This window comes from Lotus japonicus, chromosome 4, assembly GCF_012489685.1.
Source record: "Lotus japonicus ecotype B-129 chromosome 4, LjGifu_v1.2".
NCBI classification, from domain to species: Eukaryota; Viridiplantae; Streptophyta; class Magnoliopsida; order Fabales; family Fabaceae; genus Lotus; species Lotus japonicus.
This window is the reverse complement of record NC_080044.1, coordinates 32,749,626-32,772,922: the sequence shown is the minus strand read 5'-3', so window position 1 is coordinate 32,772,922 and position 23,297 is coordinate 32,749,626. Positions and strand designations below refer to the sequence as shown.

The 23,297-nt window shown below is 40.7% G+C and overlaps 1 long non-coding RNA gene and 2 other non-coding genes across 3 annotated transcripts; 2 read left to right on the top strand and 1 right to left on the bottom strand.

Moving 5' to 3' along the window:
- Positions 1-327: 327 nt before the first annotated feature.
- On the bottom strand, positions 328-434 carry LOC130716356 (small nucleolar RNA R71). The gene has a single exon (XR_009011973.1). It is a non-coding gene; the product is annotated as a small nucleolar RNA R71 (small nucleolar RNA).
- A 15,380-nt stretch (positions 435-15,814) lies between these two features.
- LOC130716462 (small nucleolar RNA R71) lies at positions 15,815-15,921 on the top strand. The gene has a single exon (XR_009012073.1). It is a non-coding gene; the product is annotated as a small nucleolar RNA R71 (small nucleolar RNA).
- Positions 15,922-18,069: 2,148 nt separating this feature from the next.
- Positions 18,070-23,176, top strand: LOC130715732 (uncharacterized). The gene is made up of 2 exons (XR_009011753.1): positions 18,070-18,755; positions 21,149-23,176. It is a non-coding gene; the product is annotated as an uncharacterized LOC130715732 (long non-coding RNA).
- Positions 23,177-23,297: the final 121 nt, after the last annotated feature.

Genomic DNA, 23,297 nt, shown 5'->3' with positions numbered 1-23,297 from the left:
AGTTATGATTACCCAGGAAGTATAGCCCCTCAGAATGCCGAGACTCAGAACTTTGAACTCAGACCTGCACTCATCAACCTGATCAGTCAACATCAATATGGAGGATCTGCCACTGAAGATGCCCATGGTCACCTAGAGCGGTTCATCAGAAACTGCAGTACTGCACGTCTTCCGAATGCCAATATTGTCCGTTTGCAACTCATTCCTTTTTCGTTAAGGGGCACAGCTGAGAAGTGGCTCAACTCCCAACCTCAAGGCAGCATAACAACTTGGGAAGATTTAGCTAAGAAATTCACTAAAAAGATTTTTCCTCGTACCTTGCTGAGGAAGCTGAAGAACGACATCCTGGTTTTTAAACAGGAAGATACTGAGAATCTCCATGAAGCTCTAGAGTGGTTCAAGAAACTGTTAAGGAAGTGCCCTCAGCACAACCTCACTTTGGGAGTACAGGTGGAGAGGTTTTATGACGGCTTGGCTGATTCTGCCAGATCAAACTTGGAAGCAGCAGCTAGTGGCGAATTTGATGCTCTTTTAGCTCAAGCAGGTTGGGACTTAATCAATAAAATGGCTGAAAGTGCAGTGAACTCTACCAATGACCGCCAAAACAGAAGGGGTGTACTGGAAATAGAAGCATATGATAGGATGGTTGCTTCAAACAAGCAATTATCTCAACAAACTTGGAAGCAGCAGCTAGTGGCGAATTTGATGCTCTTTTAGCTCAAGCAGGTTGGGACTTAATCAATAAAATGGCTGAAAGTGCAGTGAACTCTACCAATGACCGCCAAAACAGAAGGGGTGTACTGGAAATAGAAGCATATGATAGGATGGTTGCTTCAAACAAGCAATTATCTCAACAAATGACAGTTATGCAATGACAGTTCCAGGCAGCCAAGATATCTAATGTGAATAGTATCCATTGTGGAACATGCGGTGGTCCTCATGCCAGTGAAGATTGCGGAGCAGATTTTGACGAGGAAGTCTAGGGCGTATGAGTTATCAACATCCTAGAATAAAGGCTAGATCGCAGAAGAGAAGATTATTGAGTTCATATAAATATTGTTAGAATTAAATCATAAGACAAATAGGTGAAACATACCCGAGTGCTATTTTCCCCAACTGGATTCTCAAATTTGTTTAATTTTCTGTGTTACTTATTGCGTTCAACATCATTACTTCTAAAATCTGAAATTGGTTTTTATTTTTATAAGTTTAAATAAGAGAATTAATAGAAACTATTATTGAATCACAATCCTCGAGGGATCGATAATTTATTACTACGGGAAACTTTGTACACTTGCAAAGGAGCTATCACACACCACTTGGGCTGATCCTTCGCCTCGTACCCAAGATCAATTCCGCACTCGCCTTCCCCGTCCATGTCCTCAATTCCTGCTTCCAGAAGTATTTTTGTCAAATCCTTACTTGAGCGCCCCTTCGGCCTCATTCGCCGGCTCGTTTTAGCTGTTCGCCGAGAGCCCCGGTACTCTACGTTTTTCCTTCCCGAACGGAGTAGCTCTCCCTTGTTTTTCTTAACAAATTGGCCAACTTCCTTAACCCTCTGCTCATGAGTTGCTTCCTCATCCTGTATCCGTTTCCTCGCTAGCGACACCTTCGCTGCCCTCTCGTGCTTCCTCTTGTACGCTTCGTTTTCCTCTTCTAGGATGTAGTCTTGCGCTCGGGCGCGGACTTCTGTCATTGAGCATGCTGGCTCCTTACTCAGTTCGCAGCTAAATTTTCCCCTCGACAAACCGCCTTTGAAAGCGCACACGCACGCGCGTGGCTCCAATTCTTCGAACCTCGCGGACGCGACCCTTTATCGCTTCATATACTGTTTCAAGGTTTCACGCTCCCCCTGCCGAATATCAAACAGATCTTCGATCGTTCTCGCGAAGAAATGGTCAAGGAATTTGGATATGAGGTCGCGGAACCTGGCTATGGATTCCTGAGGCAAAGCCATAAACCAGTCCATTGTCGCACCCTGGAATGTGGACGGAAGCATTCTACACTTTACCGCGTCGGAAACCGCGCTCATCGCCATCTTCGCATTGAAACGAAGCAGATGATCCTTCGGATCGGTTTGTCCGCCGTACGTTTCCAGCACAAGGTTTGTCATGCCGTCCGGTACGATCACCTCTCGTAGTGCCGCCGAGAAAGGTTTGACCTCGGCAGCAGCCTCAGCCTCCTCCTTCTCTTGATTCCACTGCCGAAGGTGATAGTACTTCAATTGCTCCTGCAGACACTCATTTTGCAATCTTAAGTTGCTACTTAGTGCACGGCGTGCCTCTGCACGGCGATGTCTATCTAAGCTCGCGGTGCGCGGGGAAGAAACGTAGCTTTGTTCCGGTTCCTCGCTACGTCGTTGGCGAAACGGCTCCATCAGGCTCCGTTGATGAACCGAGAATTCAACCAAAAGTCTTCGAATCGCGAAAAATATCACAGAAAATCGAACTTCTCAAAACCAAATTGCAATCCACGTAGTCCGGGAATCGAAATCTACCGATCCCCACAGACGACGCCAAATGTTCTATCCAAGAACATAGAGTAGAGGTATAGTACCCAAAGTGTGAGGAACGTGATGTGAATGCTTAGAGAGAATGGAATTATAACCGCTGGAGAGAGAAAAAGTAACTGAATTTCAATCTTGTTATTTCTCAAATGAGCTAAGAGTCCCTTACAATTGGTATCCGTCACCTATTTATATGTGTGGAGTTGGGCTTGGCACCTCTAATTTACCTTAATGGGCCAGTTGGGCCTCGGGGAGGGAGGCCTAAGTCCTTGGTGCGTTCTTCGCCGAAAGCTAGCGCTCCTGGGCGAGGGACCCTGGGGTCTCGCCCAGTCCATGTGTATTTAGCAAATGAGCCAAGATCCCCTACAAATGATAATCGCTCCCTATTTATAGAGTGGGAGCTGGGCCTGGTGTGTGTGTGTAACTACCTCTAATGTGTCGGTTGAGCCTCACTGGAGGAGGCCCAATTCCCAGGCTGGGCGACCGCCGCTTGGTGGGTAACCCCTGGGTGTAGGCCCTCTAGGGGCTCGCCTAGTCCACCAGTCAACAAGACACCGAGCACGAAGCATGAGAGCTAAGTGTGTCTTAAAGATCATAAAAGACTAACACTAGTGTTGTTACATAAAGAACGTAGGTCGCCAATATGGCTTTCAAAAGTACATAGTCAGACTTCTCACGAGTCTGAGTCCACTAGCGGTGATCGTGGTGGGCCTGGTTGCCACATTGAAAGGGCGATTGTGGTGAGTCTGGTCGCCGAGCATGTTGACACGTCAGAGGAAACGGGAGAGTCAGCGTAAGGCTGCTCAATTCCCAGGCTGGGAGACCGCCGCTTGGTGGATAACCCCTGGGTGTAGGCCCTCTAGGGGCTCGCCCAGTCCACAAGACACCGAGAATGAAGCATGAGGGCTAACTGTGTCTTAAAGATCGTAAACGACTAACACTAGTGTTGTTACATAAAGAACGTAGGTCGCCAATTTGGCGTTCAAAAGTACATAGTTAGACTTCTCGCAAGTCTGAGTCCACTAGCGGCGATCGTGGTGGGCCTAGTCGCCACGTTGAAAGGGCAATTGTGGTGAGTCTGGTCGCTGGGCATGTTGACATGATAGAGGAAACAGGAGAGTCAGTGTATCTCCAAGATCTCAACTGCTCCTCTCGAAACGTCACCTCAAATCACAATAAAGAGTCATGAAATTTGAACCAATCATGCGCAATAACTTCCCTCAAAATGCGCTGCCTGCTTTCCACGAGGAACCATTTTTCCCAATGTGACCCCTCTCTCTCATCATCATGGGGCACATTCTCCCATTGACTGCCCGCAGCTTCACTCACGTCCCTTCCTATTTCCCTTCAAGCCTATAAGAACCCCATGACTTCATCATTCATTCTTTTAAAAAACTTTCACTCCCTGGACTGGGCGAACCCCTAGAGGGCATATGTTGGTCAATCTGCAAGTGTACAAAATCTACCCGGTTTTAAATTATCGAACCACAGGGAATTGGTGTGGCAATTCAGTTTAAGCCTCAAGTTCACGGTAGGAAAGCGAGTAAAATTCAGTTTTAAAGGTTGATTGTTTTGGTGATTAATTAACAAGTAATTGAAATATAAGTGTGTGAGGACAATGGTGAGCATGCCTTGGGTTCTTGTTTAACTAATTCAGTTCTAATCAACCTATTCTATCCATAAAACTCTGAGTCTCTCCTTGATGTTCTAGCCTAATCAATCATCTATCGATGCCTCGCATAGACAATCCTCTCAAGCCAAATGATAGGCACAATTCCTTGATAACCTAAACATTTGCTAAAGGCATTAAGCATGCAATTCAGGCCAACAAACCCCAACCCTTCCTCTATTCCTAGTAGCAAGCATAGAAGAGGTAATCCCACAACAAGTCCCTAATCTATAACAAACTTCCGTTCTATTATAGAAAAGTATAAAGCTAGCACATGTTCTAACTTGAAGCCTAAAGCATGGATATGGAATTCAAGGGTTTACTCAGAGGATTCATGAATAGAAATAGGAATTAAGATTAAAACATCATAAGTCTTACAAAGAACCCAAAGCAAAAGGGATTTAGCCAAGCATGGCTATAGAATCCATACAAGAAGATAAAGATGAAACCTGAAACATAGGGCTTAGAGAAAGCTCCTCAAGCTCCATAACTCAAGCCCTCTCTTCTAACTTATGAAAATATGATAAAATGACAAAAGGTTCCAAGAGAAATGTCTAAAAACCAATTTATATGCAAAACAGTCGAGTCTGGGCGCTCAGGCGCCAATTTAGAGCGCCTGAGCGCCAATTCAAGCTGAAAACATGCTCTCTGGAAGGTTCCCAGCGCCTAGGCGCCAATTCCAGAAGGCTCAAAAAATATAACTAGCGCCTAGGCGCCAATTCCCAGCGCCTAGGCGCTCCAAGCTCGCTGGAAAGACTTTTTAGATTCTTTGTAACTCCTCTTAAAGCCTCTTTAACCCCTCCTTCAATTCCATGCTTCTTGGCCTTCCTTCTCCTTCAGTTTCTGATCTGAAAACAAAACCAACAAGCCAAGGAAGATATCCAGAAGCTCAAAGAGCTCATTAGCAAAGAGGACCCTCAAATAACATAAGAAAATCATGCAAGTCCTAAACTTACTTAAAATGCAAGAAAAGTCCCTATAAAAATACAAAATTACCAAAGCTGTAACACCCCGATTTCCGGGTGTCACTTTAGTAACTCAAAAATAAAATAAAGCGGAAAAGCAGGTATATTTTTTTTTTCGATATTTGTTTTAAGTAAATAAAAGACTTGACGAATTAAAGACTCAACCCAATCGCGATTAACAGCGACTAATATACAATATAAGTACAGCCCTCGCTGCAACTAAAAACATCGTCACGATAGTCCTCAAGTGACGGAAAGTAACCTCAAATAACTGAAAGTAGTGCCCGCAGGCAAATAAGTGTGACCCATAGTCAGAGTCATAAGTTGTATAGATAAAGTAATCCAAGAATGTAAGTCAGCCCAGAACGGCTTTCAAAAGACCTCCTATGTCCGACAAACTCCCTGTGATCCTCATGGAAGAGAACCACACAAAAAGCTAATAGTCGGGGACCTACCCTGGCCCAAAATAAGAAATGACAATCAGAGCTATGACAACGACACCCGATGTACTACACCCCTAACATCGACCCTCATCTGATCCTGCATGAAGTCCGGGTCCACGTCGAAGGCTCAGTAGTAGTCATTTCGCTCCGGGTCCTCCCCGAACGACGAACCATCTCGAATCGGCTGTTGAACGTCTGGCAGCAGGCCGACCGCCCAAACACAAACATGAACACAAAGCCAAGGCGCGAGGGTCAACTCACAGAATATAATAGGTAATACAAGCAATATGTGAAGAATAAGGGGGTATATATATATGTTGTATATATACGTATAACTTATGTATTGCCTACCCTAAGGTATATACATAAAATATTTATCAACATCAAATCATCAAGATATATAACGATGTTTATCATCATCAAATCACAAATAACAATTGGATCTCCAACCCATCAACAAATATAGTTAGGTGCATGGCGTGCCAATGCAATGTCATGCTCAAAATATGATCCGGATAAAATGTCACCATCTCGATGGATGGGACGAGCCAAGCATCTCGCTCCGCTAAAGCATCTCGCTTTTATGAAGCATCTCGCTTTTATAAAGCATCTCGCTTTTATGAAGCATCTCGCTCCGATGAAGTCCGATCTGAGATCGTCCTTCGGAAAGCAGCACACTTTCCAAAAAATGTATGCATGAATGCAATATGGTTAGCCAAACAACGAAACGTCCTCACCAAGGTACGCGTGTCTAGCTAGAGTACATTGTCTCTACAATACCCTGAGGTAAACAAAGAAGTGCTAGTCGCACTTGGTAACTTTCCTAGTCACTTTGGCTCACCGTCTCGATGGCCAACCAAACTGCTCCACGAGCAAAAGAATGCATCTCGCACTCAGTGACCTTTCAAGTTACCCTGGCTCACCATCTCGATGGCCAAACAACTCATCAACGATTTAGAGAGAATGCTGCTCGCATTCTGTGACTTCTCGTCACAACAGCTCATCCTCTTGAAGACTGAACCAAATGCTCAAGATGCAAGGAGTGCCATCCGCAATCAGTGACTGTCCCAGTCACAACGCTAGGATCGCCGACACTTCCCGTTTTCCAAACTCATTTCAGATCCTAAGTCTTTTCCAAGAAATTATCATCATTATTTAAAAGTGTTCTATCTTTGATTAGTGTATTATGAATTTCATTTACAAATCAAGTTTTGGTTCCTTTTGTTTCAAAACTCTATAAGTCGAAAGATCCCAATAAACCCAAATAAATCTCGAGAAGAACACCAGATCCACTAGAACAATAAAGGTTCGAACCTTGGTTCGACCTAACAAACCTTCCCAAACCAAACCCGTCATTGTCATGACGAAGATAAGTGTATACTACACTCCAAAAGTGGCATCAAAATGCACGAATATAGTCAGCACAATTTAATCATTAACGCAAATACATCAATCTCTATCGAGCGATGAATCAATAAGGCAGTGCTGTAAACATAACCTTGTCATATCCACTAGAAAGTGATAAGACAGAAGCCAGTAAACGGTCGAAGCTGTAACACCCCGTTTTCGGTGGCGTCACTTTAGTAACCAAAGATGAATTAAAGCGGAAAAGCAGGTATTTTTTTTTCATTAATAAAATTAAAGACTGAAGGAAATAAACTCCCCAACAAAGGATAACCTGACTAATGTACAATATAAGCACAGCCCTCGCTGCAACCAAAAACATCGCCACGAGTGTCCTCAAGTGGCGGAAAGTAACGTCAAGTAATTGAAAGTAGCGCCCGCAGGCAAATAAGTGCAACTCATAGACAGAGTCATAAGTTCTATAATCACAGTCTTCCAAGAAAGTAAGTCAGCCCAAAACGGCCTCCAAAAGACTTCCTACGTCCGACGACTCCCTGTGATCCTCATGGAAGAGAACCACACAAAAGCTAATAGTCGGGGACCAACCCTGCCCCAAAATAAGAAATGAAAAACCAGAGCTATGACAACGACACCCGATATACTACACCCCTAACATCGACCCTCATCCGATCCTGCATGAAGTCCGGGTCCACGTCGAAGGCTCAGTAGTAGTCATTTCGCTCCGGGTCCTCCCGAAACAGCGAAGCATCACGAAACGATCCATCGACGGCATCTGACAAAAAGGGCATACATAGCCCCCCAAACACAGGTAGCACGTGCAAGGGTCAACTTACGGAACATAGTATGGGGAATACAAGACAACAGGTAGAGTATAAGGGGTATATATATATATATATGTTGTCTATATACATATAGGTTCTGCATTGTCTACCCTAAGGTTTAAACATAGCATGTTATCAAATCTCTAGTACAATTCAATCATCAAAGCACGTAACGATATTTATCAACATCTACTCATCAAGACACATAACAATGTTTATCAACATCTACTCATCAAAACACATAACGAATATAATTAGAGTGCATGATATGTCAATGCATCGTCAATCTCGACAGTTCCGGAAGAAGTAGGCTGGGCACGATCGAGTCGGTCCTAACACTCGCATTGTGTCGACCATAATCCCTCGAGTGTCACTTACAACCTTGACATAGCCGGATCAGTCCTAACCCTGCGGGTCGACTTTTCCCTCCGCTATGCCCGACAATCAACATGTCGATCCTAACCTCACGGTCGATCATATCCCCCGTCGATGTCCGAATTACCCGAAGGTATAAACTGTACCCGAAGGTATAAACTGTACCCGAAGGCATAAACTGTACCCGAAGGCATAAACTGTACCCGAAGGCATAAACTGTACCCGAAGGCATAAACTGAACTCATGATGATTTCTCGAATCATCCGACTCATCTCCATCCGATGATCAAAAACTGCTCAGCGAGCAAAGAGTATCGACATACTCGGAAACTATCAATTTCCCGGCTTATCCCTCGGATAGCCCAACGACATAACTGCTCCCACAGCACAAGAGTATCAACATACTCAAAACATCTCAACTTTCTCAACACTTGGATCCGACGACACTTCTCGTTTTCCAAAACTAAGATCTTCATCCTAAGCTTCCTTTCGAGTTTATTATCATTATTTGAAGATTTAGAGGTTGTTTAATGTCTTATGAGTTTTCTTTACAAAATAATATCCTTTTAATCTTATCGCGAATCTTATAAGTTCCCGGGATCTCCAAATCCCAAATGACTCCAGAGAATGTCTCGATCCATGAAAAACCATAACAAGGCCCGAACTCCGTTCGTCCCGTCAAACTTTCTCAAAGACTCTCATAAAAATTCGGCATGACCTGCCCGCTATTTTCACTCCTCAGTACCACAGTATATATGATAAAGCATAGTTAAATCAGCACAATCATCCAACATGTCATATATCAACACATCCTAACATAACCACTTAGCACTTAGCATATGAGCAAGTATCACACATCCTAGATTACCCACATAGCATGTAAGTCAATCTCAAAAACAGTCAGTAGATGAATCATCTACATTGTCAGCCGAAGCCTCAGAAAACATTTTACCAGTCAAACACAAACAAGTGCATAAACAGTAAATCAAGTCGAATGCGTCGACACCTAAAGCATTAACTAGCAAGGTAAGTTTCCCTTACCTCTAGTTATTCCAGCGTTCTCCTCAAACGTTCCTTCACAATGAGCTCCTTGATCTTCAGGAAATTCTTCAAAAGAACCTTTGGAGTAAACCACAGAATTCCATCAAAATCTATCGGAAACTAAGCTATCAATACTCACTAAGGTTACACGAAGTAGTATATACTCCGAGGTACGATAATCTAGCGCGAAAGGACAAGTTTTCGAAAAAGGAATTTTCCTCCTCCTCCCCTAGGGTGCTCGGCCACTATTCACAATTGTGGGATTCGATTTTTCTTCGATCAAACTTGGTTCCTATGCTATCATTGGTCGTAACTAAGGGTATTCTGAACTCGGAAAAATTATCGGATCAAAAACTGTCGCAGGGGTATTTTGGTCACTATTTTTAACTTAGAATTTCAAAACTGAAATCCCAAAAAGCAAATTTGACAGGGACGTCACCAACGACGTTTATGACAACTAATCCTACTAGCACTAAGCTAAGGCGATAGTTTTCAGCCTAAAGGTTGAAGCTTTACTCCAAAAATGGGTATTTAAGGCATAAATTGATTTCGGCGGAATTCCGGCGACATAACGGAAAAACTAATCCGGCAGAAGTGATCTTGGGCACGTAAGGAAGATGTTTAGAATCAAAAATGAAATATTCAGGATAGTTTTGCAAAAACCTCAAAACTATCAGCTCAGAAAAGTCTACAGAAAACATTGGAAAAAGCGATTAGAGGTAAGGATTAGCGACTATACCTCGAAACCTTGAAGTAGCAACTGATTAATCGACGATCAAGAAAGAAATGAAGAAAATCTCTCCTCCTCCTCTCCTATGCAAACTCGCGGCCTCCTTGGGGAAAATGGGTAAGATATTTGTGTTTTTTTCTCATTCTTGGCTATATATAGAGGTTGGAAAAACGCGGTAAAATGAAAGTTTCGCGAATCTGATTTTTCCGGCTTCATTCTCCGTGAATTATAAGATAGGTTTTGGCAAAAGAAATCCAAAACTATAAAAAGGTCTCCTTGTATTTTTGGTGACTAATGCATAATCGGTATTAAACTATTTTACCCGATAAGTTGCTTTTTGCATCGGATGTCGGAATAGAAAACTTCCTTCTGAAGAAAGATTGAAATCATCAAGAGAAATGGGTGTACGCGTGTGGAATCTTCATTTGATGTTCCGAATAGAAAAAATCCTCAAAGTCGGGTGATTCTAGGGTTTTGAAATACCAGGGTTTCGGTTTCGGCAAACTTCCGATGATTGGAATCGGACGTTCGTAGATCCTAGAGTTTCGCCTCGAAACGATTGTGATATATGGAAAAAGAGAAGTTCTAACATTTCTCTGAAGATTTTTGGAATTAACTTCCATCGTGCCTAAAAGTGAAAACTAGTTATATACTAGGGTTTCTGACCTAGGTTTAAGCATATAACGATCGTGCTATAACTTTTATCGACTTTGGTACAATCCTTAGACTTTTCCTGAACTTTCTCCTTCATAGATTTATTTCATTTAGTAAACTCTAGTTCAGGTTTCCCTTCACGATACATCAACCCTAATCGTGAATAGGATTCTATTTACTTGGCATAAGTTTAAAAACTTGGGCCTTACAGAAGCCTCTCAGAAAACGGAGACACACGTCTCATATAAGTTCACTCGGCCGAAGCCTCCAGAAAACATTTTCCAGTTCAAAGCGATAATCAACATTCAATGCAATCTTCAATATCAAGCAATATTCAAGTCGAAGTTATCGACGCCTACAATACAAATAGCTGGTAAGTAAGTTGCCCTCACCTCGAGTTGTTCCAGTCTCGCGGTGCAGGTCTCCCTCACAAGCTTGCTCAGTCAATCCCAAAGTTTCCACAATTGAAACTTTGGGCGAAAACCACAGAATTCAATCTCACTAAGTCAGAAACTCAGCAAACAATACGTACTAGGGTTACACGAAACATTATAAACTCCGAAGTACGACAATCTAACGCGTTAAGACAAGTTTTCGAAAAAACGAAATTTCTTCCCCCTTGATGGAGCTCTCGGCCACTTTCCATAATTAGGTGGGTCGATTTTTCTTCGATCAAACTTGGTTCCTAGGTTATCATTAGCCGTAACTAAGACGGTTCTAAGCTCAAAAAAAATTTCGGATCAAAAACTGTCGCAGGGGTATTTTGGTCATTATTTTCAGCTCAGAATTTCAAAACTAGATTTTCGAAAAACAAATTGGATGGGTACGTCAACAACGACGTTTATGACAACTAATCCTACTAGCACTAAGCTAAGTCGTGAATTTTCAGCTTAAAGAACGGAACTTTACCCAGAAATGGGTTTTTCCAACAGAAATGGATCCCGGCGGCATTTTGGCGACATTCGGCAAAATGTAATCCACTAAACACGCTCAGGAGCATGCAGGGAATAAGTTTAGACACTGAAATCAGCTTATTTGGACAGTTTTACAAAAAGCTCAAAACTTTGAGCACAGAAAGACATAGAAGAAGTCGACAGAAACGACGATCAGAAGTGAGATATGGGATTCCTACCTCGAGGTCTTCGATTAGCAACGAACTGTGCGGCAAACGGGCAAGAAACGACGAAAATCAAATCCTCCCCTTCTCTCCTTGAAGCTCGCGGTTTTGAGAAAGAAAATGGTGGGTTTTTGGAAAAATTTTCATTTTCCCGATATTTATAGGTTTTGGAAAAATGAAAATTTCGCGATTCCGATTTTTCCTGCGTATTCCTTGGAGAATTCTAAGATAGGTTTTGGCGACAGAATTCCAGAACTCAAAACAGGTTTCTTGGAATTTAATCAAACGATCAAAAGTCGGTGTAAATCTGTTTTACCCGAAAACTACTTTTTGCAGTTGACGTCGGATGAGAAAACTTCGTTCTGAAGAAAGATTAGAAATATCGAGAGAAATAGGCATACGCGGGTGGAATCTTCATTTGAAGCTCCGAATAGAAAAAGTCTTCATCGTCCGTAGATTTTAGGGTTTCTGAGCTATCAGGGTTTCGGTTTCGGCAAACTCCCGAGTATTGGAATTTGGCGTTCGTACATTCCCGGGTTTCGCATCGAAACGCTTGTTTGGCGACGAATAAGAGAAGTTCTAACATTTCTCTGAAGATTTTTGGAATTAGTTTCCGTCGTGTCTTAAAATACAAATTAGCTATTTACTGGCGTTCTTGACCTAGGTTTAAGCGAATACTAATCGTGTTATAACTTTTATCGACTTTGATACACTCCTTAGTCTTTTCCTGAACTTTCTCCTTCACAAATTTACTCCATTCAATAAACACTGGTTCAGGTTTTCCTTCACGTTACATCAAATTAATCGTGAAAAGGAAGTTTTTTTCGGTTTATTCCAAACTTTAAAACTTTGGGTCTCACAAAAGCAAAGTAAAAACACAAATAAAGATAAAAATGCATGAGAATGCATGAAACACTACATGAGACTCAAAAAAAGACTCGAAACAAACTAGGAAATGACCCTAAAAACACTACTAAAATAGGGTCATCACACCACTATACTCAACGACAGCTCGCCCTCGAGCGTAAAGAACACTCGCTTGCCCTCAAGTGCAAGAAATGCTCCCAAAACAAGTGCTCAACAAGGAATACTTATCACAAAACCGGGGGATAAAGTAACTACAGCTGGTTCCAAAAGAAAGACACAACAACCTACTTCATGCAACTTTTAGACAAAGAAGAGTGTAGAGTCCATCATGAGAAGCATATAGATCTAAAATCCTAGGATGAGATATATATTTAGTGCACTGAGCACACAAGCAAATTCATAGGTTCTGGGTATCATTCACTCAAGAGCAACAAAGATCAAACATGCACAAATTCGAAGAGACTTCACAAGGGTTGTCATGTTGGCTTGGTGATGTACAAGGTGGTTGGTCCCTAAAGAAAACTAAGGCTTTAAAGCACATTGAGTGTGGTCAAATTGGTAACCCCGGAGCTTCAACATCAAACATCATTAGCACAAGTCTCTTGACCCCTTTTTCAAGTTTCTTTTCTTCTTCTTTTCTCTTTTTTTGACACTCCAACTTTGATCAGAAGTTCTTTTTTCTCTTTCTTTTTCTTTTTCACTTGGGGCAAGAGACAATTTCAACTTTAATTCAGCTCCAAAACATTGCAAGGACCAACACTCCCCAAGATCCAACCTATCATCCATCCCAATCATTTAGCTAACAAAGAAATCTTTAATAGGCATAAAAGGGACAACTAGGGACAAATGTTCAAACCAACAACTCTGAAGCTCAAAAACCTACAAGTCTCAAGAATAGTGCAAGTATCATAGAGCATGCAAAGAGTGAGATCAACACAGAACCAAGAAGTACAAGTGAGTCAGGATCCTCCAGAGAAATTTTATGGTGAAAGGTCAAAGATGGACCCTTATGGACTCACCAATTCTATCCTTAAGAAACACTCGAAAGACCGAAGTCTCCTCCTCTCTTCCCTAAAGCATGCAATCACTCATCCCCAAAAGAAAACCAAGTATTCACAAAAAAATTTTAAAAACTAGCAACATGTTAGTGAGCATAACTACGGGCAAAAACATGTGAGTATAGGGAAGTAACGACCCAAAAATGACTCTAAAAAAACACTGCATGATTAAACTGAAAAATAAATGCTACAAAGGAAAAATATGCAAAAATACATGAGCTTAACTAAGGGAAAGAGTCGACCTCCTTTACAAGTTACCATGGAGGCCTTAGATACACCTCCTTCTCCAGAATTCAGGCTCTCATTCCCTGCAAAATGCAACAAACAAACAAGCAAAATAAAACAAGACTTGTGTTGTCTCCCAAGCAGCCCTAAGTTATAGTCCTAGGTGGACTCTCCTTCCTTTGGTGTTAGGAAAGAAATTCCTTACCATCAATCTTTCTTCCATATGTACAAGGTAGGAACCTTGCACAAAACTTTTGGAACAACTCCTCCCAAGAGAGGGTATCATCTAAACCATTGTACCAAATCCTTGCTCTCCCTTCAAGGAGTGAGAGAAAAGCTTAACCTTGAGCTCATCACTAGTCGCACCTTCCATTTTTACAAGGTGACTAGCTTGAGTGAACCGGGCCATGTGGGCTTGGAAATTCTCATCTTTAGACACCCCATACTTGTTTTCACTAACAAGCTTGATGAGAGCTTAATTAAGCTCAACATCTTTTTCACTTACCTTGGGGGTCTCATTTGAAGACCTGGACAAGCTTTTGATCATATCACAAACAAAACCATCATTAATGTTAGTTTGCAAATTAGGATTGAAAATCGAAAATCTTACCTTGTCCTCACCAACTCTGAGAATGAGCTGACCCTTATCAACATCGATCTTCGCCCTGCCAGTGGCTAAGAAGGGTCGGCCAAGAATGAGAGGAATCTTAGCATCCTCCTCCATGTCTAGCACCACAAAATCAACTGGGAACACGTACTTATCAACCTTAACCATCACATCTTCAATGATCCCATAAGGTGTTTTCAAGGATCTATCCGCCATTTGTAAGGAGAGCATGGTCGGGGTGACCTCACCTAAGTTTAGCCTTCTAAACATGCTAAGCGGCATCAAGTTGATGCTCGCTCCCAAATCACACAAGGCTTCAACAACAGTCAACCCCTCAATCTCCACTGGGATAGTAAAACTCCCAGGATCCCTTCTCGTCTTAGGCATTTTTCTTTGCAAAATGGCACTACACTCCTCGGTCATCATGATAGTTTCATCAACCTCACTCAACTTCCTTCTCTTATTTAAAATGTGCTTCATGAACTTAGCATAGATAGGCATTTGTACTAAAGCATCGGAAAAAGGGATATCAATATGGAGTTTCTTAAAAACATCCATAAATTTTGAAAACTTTTTATCCAAATTCTTTTTAGCCAATGCTTTAGGAAATGGAACTTTGCTAAGCTCAGGAATAGGATCATTCATCAATCTAGTTTTAATAGGAACACTCCTTTCCTTCTCAACTATCTTCTCACTTTTTCCCTCAATTTGCTTTTTTAACTCATGTAACACTCTCCCACTCCTAGTGGTAACAACAGCAGAATTTTCTTGTTCGGGATTGGGGATAGTGTCGGAAGGAAATTTACCTTGAGGCCTTTCGGCAATTTGCTTGGCTAGCTGGCCAAGTTGGTTCTCCAAGTTCTTGATAGCCGCCTCTTGGTTCTTATGGTTGTTGTTCATGCGGTTGATGCAACTCTCCAATAGCTCCTCTAAGCTCTTCTTGCCACCATCATTTTCACCAACTTGCTCTTGGACTTGTTGAGAAAGTCCAGAGCTTTGACCTCGGAAATACTGACTAGTAATGGTGCAAAATTCACTAACATTGGGCCCTCCAATAGCCACACACTCCACTTTGGCTGCTGTAGCACTGACCAAATTGGTCGCCTTTATGTGATTTTGAATCTCAGCAATTCGTTCGGAGAGTTGCTTGTTGGAGGCCAAGAGCTTGTCGTAAGCTTCCACTTCAAGCTTACTCCTTCGGGTTTGGCGATCATTTTCAGAGTTCATGGCTCTCGCTGCCATCTTTTCTATTAAGTCATACCCCGCTTGTGGGGGAAGAACATCGAACTCGCCATTTGAAGCCGCATCTAGGCCAAACCTCCAAGAGTATTGTACACCATCATAAAATGTTGCAACCAATTCAGCTTGGGTGAGATTGTGTTGAGGACATTTTCTCAAGAGCTTCTTGAAGCGCTCCCAAGCTTCATAGAGATTTTCTTCCGTGGGTTGCACAAAATTCATGATGTCTTTTTTCAATCTCCTCAAAAGGGCTCTTGGGAAGAACCTTGTTGTGAACTTTTCCGCTAAGTCTTCCCAAGTAGTGAAGCTCCCTTGAGGTTGAGAATTCAGCCATTCCTCAGTGGTGTCCTTCAAAGAAAATGGAAACAAGCTCAACCGAATTGCATTCGCCGGAACATTGTTCACCCGGTAAGTGTTGCAATTCCGGATGAATCTCTCCGTGTGAGCATGTGGATCTTCCAAAGTACCTCCACCATATTGGTTTTGGCTCACCAAGTTGATGAATGTCGGTCTCAACTTAAAGTTTCCCACTCCCTCGGGAAAGACAATGCTCCCGGGATAGTCATAACTCATGGTAGCCGAAGTGAGTTCCCGAAGAGATCGGTTGGCATTCTCAACTTCTTGTTCACATAATCGGAGGGTGATCCCCTCTTGGATTCTTGCCTCGATATGAGCTTGCATCTCCTCCTCCGTCATATGGCCACCCATGACGGTGTCTCTCTCGAGAGCAACTGAAAGTGTGACACTCAAACAGAGAAAGATTAGTAGCACCAATTCTAGACAAAGATAAAAACAAAAAAATAAAACCACAAACTAAAAGCTTAAACCAAAAACCACAAACAATTCCCCGACAACGGCGCCAAAAACTTGTTAGTCAATCTACAAGTGTACAGAATCTACCCGGTTTTAAATTATCGAACCACAGGGAATTGGTGTGGCAATTCAGTTTAAGCCTCGAGTTCACGGTAGGAAAGCGAGTAAAATTCAGTTTTAAAGGTTGATTGTTTTGGTGATTAATTAACAAGCAATTGAAATATAAGTGTGTGAGGACAATGGTGAGCATGCCTTGGGTTCTTGTTTAACTGATTCAGTTCTAATCAACCTATTCTATCCATAAAACTCTGAGTCTCTCCTTGATGTTCTAGCCTAACCAATCATCTATCGATGCCTCTTATAGACAATCCTCTCAAGCCAAAAGATAGGCACAATTCCTTGATAACCTAAACATTTGCTAAAGGCATTAAGCATGTTATTCAGGCCAACAAACCCCAACCCTTCCTCTATTCCTAGTAGCAAGCATAGAAGAGGTAATCCCACAACAAGTCCCTAATCTATAACAAACTTCCTTTCTATTATAGAAAAGTATAAAGCTAGCACATGTTCTAACTTGAAGCATAAAGCATGGATATGGAATTCAAGGGTTTACTCAGAGGATTCATGAATAGAAATAGGAATTTAGATTAAAACATCATAAGTCTTACAAAGAACCCAAAGCAAAAGGGATTTAGCCAAGGCGCTGGGAACCTTCCAGAGAGCATGATAAAGATGAAACCTGAAACATAGGGCTTAGAGAAAGCTCCTCAAGCTCTAGAACTCAAACCCTCTCTTCTAACTTATGAAAATATGATAAAATGACAAAAGGTTCCAAGAGAAATGTCTAAAAACCAATTTATAGGCAAAACAATCGAGTCTGGGCGCTCAGGCGCCAATTTAGAGCGCCTGAGCGCCAATTCAAGCTGAAAACATGCTCTCTGGAAGGTTCCCAGCGACTAGGCGCCAATTCCCAGCGCCTAGGCGCTAATTCCAGAAGGCTCAAAAAATATAACTGTAAGACCCTGAAATAAATAACTAGATTATTTATTTAATTTCATTATATTAATTAATTGAGTGTTTATAATCTATTATTATTTTTAAAGTTATTTTCCTGACTTGATTTTAATTAAGAATCAAGGAAATCATTTAAATGATAATTAGTTTCAAAATATTTTATTTTCTATAGTTTCATTGAAAATAGAAATAATATCATTAGTCTTCTTATTTTTAATAAGTCATAACTTTTGTTTTATTCGATAAACTCAATTCAACGCTCTGTGAGCTATCTAAAGTTTGTCTGTTCCTCTCAAATGATAATAGTTACTATTGTCATTTTCCTTGTAAATTATTCTAGCTTAGGCACATAATATGACAACGTCATATTTGTTCTAATTATCTCACAATTATTCTTTAGCTCAGTTTCTACTCATTTCTTGATTCACGGATCATTTTATTTTGCTCAAAGTGATTCAAATTTATATTTTATCATTTCATAGAGTTCCCCATAATTTTTGGGATAATAATATATCACTCATATATTTTTCTCTTAACTTTATTAGCTAAATCATTCAGTGTCTAAATCAATTCGTACCGATTTTAAAAAAATATATATCTTCTCAAAGTATCTTTAGAAAATATCTCACCATCCTTATCCCTCCGTCCACCTCATCCTCGGCTCACTCTCATTTCTTTCTTCCTTCACGTTTTTTTTCTTTCTTTTGCTGCATACCCATTTCATTTGTTCTTCTTCATGTTTTCTCCTTTCTTGTTCTCTTCTTCTCCTCATCACCAACACCAAATTCTTATTTTCTCTCTTGTACAGCACCTCACCATCATCACGAGTTGCTTCTTCCTTCATGTTCAAGCCGCCACCAATCCTCTCCATGGCCACAACGAAGCCAGCCATCACCACCATGGTTTTCCTTTCTTCTTCATTCACGTGCAGCACCCACACCATCACCACCGTCCCTCATCCTCACCATGGCAACAGTCCAGCCAAGAGGCCACCATAATCACGTTCTTCTTCTCCTTTCCACCATGAAAACCATCACCACAAACATGTTCTTGTTCTGCCCCTCCTTCTTCACGCAAGAAAGCCACCATGGCAGCCACCATGTTCCTCTTCTTTCTCTCCATGGCCACCACGAGAAGGCCAGCACCACAAACGTACAGCCCCATTCATCATATGGTATTGTTCAAGCTTCATCTTCCATATCATGACAAGGAGACACCATCACCATGCCACTTTACTTCCTCATGTGGTAAAACATTTTCCTTTGCTATCTCTAATTGATAAACTTCATTTACATGCTTCAAAATTCTTAGAACAAGATCTGATCATTTCATGAAATAGGGATTTAAGCTCCTCCACCATCATCTTCTCATTTTCCTTGGTAAAAGCCTTAATTTCTTGATTAGTATGTTTGTATATTTGATTTCTAAATTTATCTGGGGTTTAGATGAATCAAAATGGTTTGAGATAGTGTTTTGGTGCTGAGAACATGTTGGAAATTTCAAAACCACGTTCTGTTATGAAGTCCGTCACAAACATCAGTTTTTCCGTCACAAAGCTCTGTTTTTCCGTCACTAACAGAACCTGCAGGGGACAATTTCCTGTTTCGGTTCTCCAACTTGAAAATTGCATAACTCTCTCATCTTTTATCCGTTTTAGGTGTATGACCACTTTTTAGAAAGCCCCAAGAGTCTACTTTAATATAAAACATATTTGAAACTCTTTCTACTGCTAATTGGCTGAAGAAAATATATATTTCTAATGTAATATGTTTTACTAATCTCTTTACGAAGGTTGAGTGGTAGAGTAGAGTTTTATGTTAATGTATTAAGTTTTCTAAAAAGTTGTTTCCTTTGAGTTAAGTGGTTTTGGGGGTTTTAAGGATTTTGTTTTAAGCCTTAATGTGCTTGAAAAGCTTTTGCGAAAACTCACATAAAACTGTTGTTGTTTTCAAAAGTAGTAGCCGCTGTTCTGTTAAAATCGTATGTTTCGGTTAATATTTTCGAACTGTGTTCTTCATAAAAGTTGTAGCTTTTTCTGTGAGCAAACTTTTGCCACTGGTTTCGTTTCGTTTCGATTTGTCTAGCTCAAGTTATACGCATTTTGGTGAGCACGGGTTAAGCTGTCCCGTTTCTCACGAACTGCTGTAGTATTCGATTTTTCCTGAATTTTGTACTTTGAATTTAGACTTGAAAATTTATGAGGATTTACAAAACCTGTAGATGAAGCCAGGATAAAAATATTAGATTTTTCGGAGTTCATTTGACGTATTTAACAATTAGCTAAAGTTGTTGTACAGTTTATAATCGTTTGACAAAATTAGTTATTTCAAGTGAAAAGAATTGCTTTGGGAAAAAGATGAGAAAACCTTTTATTTTAATCGATATTGCAATGCTTTGGAGTAGGAAGACATATTTTTAAACTTACTTACGTACGTTGTTTATCCGTTTATGAAAATAGAGAACGTTTGAGTTCACACACATTTATTCGTTAAAAAGCGATTGCGAAAAGTTTTGAAAGTCGAACAAGTTGTCGGAGTGTTAGGGAATAAGCGTATTGATACTATCTCGCTAGTCGATGGATGCTTAGGAATAACAAGATTGGATAGAGTTAGAGCAATTAAGTTTGGATTTCCGAGTGAGGAATTAGACTCCGAAAGGTATTAATTAGAATGGATTAAGTTATGATTGCAATCTTGATGTTGGAAGATGACTTAGGATTGAATCTTGAATTCCAAGAAGTCTATGAGCTTTACTATAAATACTTGGTTCTAGAAGGTCTAGATTTGAAACTTTGGAAGTTCAAGGACTTAGAAGTGATTAAGGGATTGATTGAGGACTAGAAGTTATTTCTTAGAGATTGATGACTTATCTATAAGTTGGGATTTTTGTAGAACCAAAGTGGAGTTTCGAAGAGACTAGGGTTGTGTGTCTAATGAGATATCGCGAGTTTAAGTTTAAGAGAAATGATTCGATCGTTTTGAAGGAGCTTATGAGTCATGAATAAGTACATAATCATTAGATAAGAAGAGTTGGTTGCCTTGGAAGTTAACTATGGTTTATGGATTACTTGATAAGAGTTAGTGGTTTTGATAAGAATTGATAATGATACAACGTTGGCTTGAGGAATAGATCGTGAGAGCGAGTTGAGACATTAAGTTGTTGTAGGTGACTTGATAAGTAAGTATTGAGGATAAAGAGGATTATGGAATAGAAAACGGGAAGAGATTACTTAAGGAGGATGATAGGAGAATGCTATTGCAGATGTTGTGTTAATTGCTTTAACGGGAAGTGGTGTGTAGTATTGCGAAAATACCTCAATGAGTATCCTATTAGAGACTGAGATCTCTAAGGAAAATGAGAGGAGTAAGTACTAGTAATGTGTACTTATCTATTTTGACAAGCATATGAGTATTTGGTTTTAAAGTTGATTTACTAAGTCATAAGATTTTGAAGCTTTGTTATTGCTTTGTTGTCATTATGATGACTTATCTTAATTTCTGAGGTTGATCTTGATGGTTTATAACCATTAAGGAGATTGAGTTTAACTTGTGATTTCGTCGAGTCAATTGCTTGAGAGTGTAGCTTTAGACTTGGAAAGTAGGTAGCTCAATTAGTGATTATGTTATGTGTACTTATGAAGGGTATGAATAACGGAAGCGCTTGACGACGAAGCCAAAGAACAGACGGAAGTGAGCCAACACGGGAAAGCAAAGATATGACTGGATTTGATTTGAGTCGCAACTTAGTAAGGAAAGCGCATAAGGTTAGGGCAACTTACATATTAGCTATGACTGCATGATAGGCGTCGATAAATTCGACTTATGCTTTATCTGATGTTGTTTTTGATGATGAGTTGATGTTATGATGCTTTTCCATACTTGTGATGTTGTGCTTTTGTTGGATTGAGCGTTTTGACGCAATTTCGGAGTGGAGATTCATTGATCTGGTGATCTTTGATATTTCGGGTTGGATGAACAACCCTAGGCAAGTCCAAATGTGGGGTTTGAGACTTAGCCATATGTTGGAATTCTTAGACTTTCCCCGGGAAATGTATTTTGGGTGGTTGATCTTTGAAAACTTAGAATGATAGAGCTTTGAAAAACTAAAGACTTGGGAAACTTAGACTTTGAGAAATAAACTCATAACTTGACTAATTCGAATTGAAACAATTTTTATTAACGTTTAAGCATAGGAGAACTGAAGGGGAAAATATTTACGAAAGACGGGGAAAAGTCGACTTTGTTGTGGGTTTGGAGAGTTATTGGAATCGGGAAAGCCACTGAGGTGAGCTATGGTGATGATTGAAAGTCACCGAGTACTCTAGTACTCTTGGGAGTGTTGTTCGAGTCGTGTTGTATTGACCGGCACAGGCTCTGGGCTTTGTTTGTGGGTTTTGTGGTGGGAGTTGTGTTGTATTGACCGACACTAACTCCGAGTCGTGTTGTATTGACCGACACTGACTCTGGCTTTGATTTTGGGTTTTGTTGTTGGGGTTGTGTTGTATTGACCGACACTAATCCCTTGGGTTATCTTGTTGTTGGAGCCGTGTTGTATTGACCGACACTTAGTGCTCTTGTTGTTTGGGCTGTGTTGTATTGACCGACACTAGACCCTTGTGTATTCTTGTTGATGGAGTTGTGTTGTATTGACCGACACTTACTCCGAGTTGTGTTGTATTGACCGACACTAACTCATGGGTTTGTTGAGATTGTTTTGTGAGCTAAACACTTTCGTGGTAAGGGCGATTCGTTGTTTGGCTAACCATATTGCATCAATCGGGTGAATAACGGGAATGGTTCACCTGTGCATATCATGGTGAATAACGGGAATGGTTCACCTTGCATAAATGATGAATAACGGGAATGGTTCATCATATGGTGAATAACGGGAATGGTTCACCAAGGATGAATAACGGGAATGGTTCATCCAGGATGAATAACGGGAATGGTTCATCCATAGTGAAGAACGGGAATGCTTCACTTGTGGCGAACGGGAACGCGTCACAAATCCGGATTCATGATTGCATTTCACGCATACATTCACTCTGACTGGAATTGTGTGCTGTTTGATTTATTTGAAGCATTGTTAGAGCCAATAACATGCTAGGATTGTTTATATATATATATATATATATCAACATATATCTATACCCCATATCACATGTTGAGTGTATATCTACTTATTACTGTGAGTTGACCCTCGCGCCTTGGCTTTGGTTGTATGTTTGTGTTTGGGCGGTCGGCCTGCTGCCAGACGACGAAAGGAGGTGATGTGAGCAGATGCTACTCCACTTGGAAGATCTATAGAAGACTCGAAGAATAGAGTCGGGTGTAGGGCTAGAGCCTTTGGGTAGAAAAGCTTACCGTTATTGGTTTAAGCTTGCAGGATCATTTTATGATTTGTATTTAAGGTTTCGGGTAGGTTCCGGTGCATTGCTTTCCTATGGTTACTCAGTGTGGAAATCATAGGGAGTATATCGGATTTATGGAGTCATTGCATAGTTAGTCCGTTGTTGGATCTTAGTTTATTTGTCATGTACTCTATGCTGTGCCTTGATCGAGGCCAGATGTAAATTATTTACGGTTGGGAGTATGCATTACATATTTTAGAAACACTTCGAAAAGGAAAAAAAAATAAATACTCACATTTATAAATCCCTTTTGGAAAAGATTGCATATTTACTTTAACATGTTACTACCGTGGCACCCGAAAATCGGGGTGTTACATTGTGGTATCATTAAGTTGTTGTAGGTGACTTGATAAGTAAGTATTGAGGATAAAGAGGATTA